The following is a 2990-nucleotide window of genomic DNA, read 5'->3' as shown; positions in this document are numbered from 1 at the left end:
CAAAGTCCTGGAGAATTTGTTTTTCTTCTTTCTGCTTTATTTCCCGTTGTTCTTTGTCTTGAAGCAGCTCTTGATATTTGTGCAGCGTTTCATCAAGCTTTACCTGCTGCGCTCCGTATTTTTCCTGCATGCCTCTCTGGTTTATGTCCAGTTTTTCTTTCTCTTCAAGGATTTCTTTATTTTTTGCAGAGCTTCATCAAGCATTACTTGCAAACCTTGGTTGTGTTTCTTGATGTTCTGAAGCTCGCAATCCAGATCTTTCTGTTTCGTGTCATGCTGTTCTTTGTCTTGTCGGAAATCCTTATTTCTTTGCACTGTTTTATCAAGCTTTATTTTCAGCGCGGTGTATTTTTCCTCCACGCCTTCAAGCTTGGAGTCCATTTCTTTCTGTTTCATTTCTAGTTGCTTTTTTTCTTGAAGCAACTCTTTATTTTTGTTCAGTGTTTTATCAAGCTTTGCCTGAAGTCCTTTGTATTTTTCCTCCATGCCTTGCTGTTTGCGCTGCTTTATGTCCATTTGTTCTTTTCTTGGAGGAGTTCTTGATTTTTTTGCAGCGCTTCATCAAGCTTTATTTGCAAGGCTTCCTTGTGTTTCTCGCTGTCCTGAAGCTTGCAATCCGTATCTTCCTTTTCATGGTCTTTTGCGCTTTCTTTTGAAGAAACTCAACCCTTCCTTTCAGCACTTTTTCATTTATCTCAGTGCCTTGGAGTTTTATGACCAGTTGTTTCTTCTCTTGGAGGAGTTCTTGATTTTTTTGCAGAGCTTCATCAAGCTTTACACTCAGCTCCTGAATCTTTTTTTCCTTGTCTTTCTCGTTTTTCTTCTGTTGGAGGATTTCTTCTGTTGGTTTTTCTTGTACTTTATTAAGCTTTGCTTGGAGCTCAAAGTTCCTTCCCCGCATGTCTAGGAGTTCCATTTCTTTCTCCTTTTGAATATCTTCCTTTTCAAGAAGCTGGCTGAACAGTCTATCTACTTCAGCGGTCCTTCTCTCATATTGCTCTGTCAGGGAGATAATCTGCGCTCGTTGTTTAAAAAAACTTTCCCAGACGTAACTGGTGTACTCTGGTTGGAGCGGGTGTCGCGTATTGTGATTGTTCATGAGATTTTCCTCACGCATTTCTTCCGAGCACATCTTCTGCAGTTGAGTATCGTCTTCTCGATTGCAAAGAGGAGCGCTGGGCTTTACGTTTTCTCTTTTTTTCTGTTTTCTTGGAGACATGTTTCTAATCTGTTAACAGTGACTCTGAAAAGGATTCAAAAAAGGCTTCTCTGGCGAACGTTCGTTTGAATGCTGCAAACATAAATGCTGCGAATAACGGACTAAAAGTTGTTGCGTCTCACGCCTATTTAAGGGTTTTAGGATCAAAGGATCAAAGGATCGAAGTGGTGGTAAGATTCTAAATGTGTGTGACATCACAATTCTGTAAGCCAATGAGGTTGTCACATGACATTTGTGAGAGGGCATTCTTTACTTGTGTAATTGGGGAGGCTTTAGGACCCAGGGGACACAATGGAGGGTATAAAAGAGGAAGTAGCAGCAGGTGCTCTTCATTCCCACTGACGAGCTGCTGTGAACAATGTTTGTGTGAGTAGGTGAGGAGCCTGAGAAGTTTTAATTCTCTGCCACACAAACGGTTGTTTTAAACCTCTACAGCAGAGGTTCGAGATGCAGGCTGTTTTTCTTTTAGTGCTTTTTAAAAATTTGTTGAAATGTATTTGATGTTTATTGTATTTTATGTTTTTAGTAGTGATTTTAGACGCTAAGCCAAGATAAGCCGGGTGTGCAGCAAACACAGTTGTCTGCTGGAGGTATGTTAACTTAATATATTTGACATTAAAAAAAAAGTATATTTATGCACTGTAATCTAATTTATATTGTATTGCCTCCTGCAGGGCAGGCTGCACATGTGAACTTGTCACTGTTTTTTCCTCCTCCTGTTTTGTTGCGTTTTTGGTTTTAGCAGGGTCACATTTTAAAACTGTTTTTTTTTTTTTTTTTTTATGCTGGGTTTGTTTTTATTTTTATTGGGCTGGTGCAATATTAGTCGGGCAATGTGCAATCCCTGAGCTGGGCTCTTACCTTAGGGGACGTAGGTCTTTTAGAGGTGCTCTGTGTGGATTTGCAGTGAATAAGTTTTATTAAGAGTGATTTTAGTGCCACCGATTATTGCCTGAACTAAAACACTTAGTGCATGCGATAAGTGTTCTGTTGGGCTCGTATTTCTTTGGGGTGGATTTGTTTCTTTTAAAGCAACGAGCATCTGGGACCACCGGGGTGGAGCAAGCCCTCAGGTGATAGTTGCATTGCTGGCAGGTTGCACCAATAACACTATCTTGTGGTCGTTAGTGACCTTTTCCATTTTGATGTTTTAGGCTTTTTTTGCAAACCCTTTGTGTTCTTTTAAAATAATTTAAACATATCTGACTGATATTGACCCTCTTGTCCCGTTTATTCTGGGCTCTTAGCGGTTACTCGGTGGCTTTTACTCGCTACATTTGGACAAATTATCAGTAAGCTTTATATCAGTAACAATGGTGACAGTATATTTGTTTGTGTTGAACAATAAACAATTATGCCAACAATTATGTGTCCAGTATGTTGGCTGATTTTCTTTACTTTTTGCATTTGAAAATAAAAGCTGGGTTGATTTTAACACCATTACAAGAAGTGTTGTTAATTCTTTATGAATCATAATCAGGTTACCACAAATTGTTTTTTAATTTGGTAGAACTTGAAATGTTTGTCAGTGGGTAAACAATTCTTGTAACTGGGAGGTTGCTGGTTCGATCCCCAGCTCTGTCTGTCTTGGTCGTTGTGTCCTTGGGCAAGACTCTTCACCTACCGCCTACTGATGATGGCGCGATATAGCAGCCTCGCTTCTGTCAGTCTGTCCCAGGTCAGTTGTGGCAACAACTGTGGCTTGCCTCCACCAGTGTGTGAATGTGAGACTGAAGGAATAGTGAAATTGTAAATTTGAGCGTTGGGCAGC

This window comes from Neolamprologus multifasciatus, chromosome 2, assembly GCF_963576455.1.
Source record: "Neolamprologus multifasciatus chromosome 2, fNeoMul1.2, whole genome shotgun sequence".
Classification (NCBI taxonomy): Eukaryota; Metazoa; Chordata; class Actinopteri; order Cichliformes; family Cichlidae; genus Neolamprologus; species Neolamprologus multifasciatus.
This window is presented reverse-complemented; position numbering follows the sequence as displayed.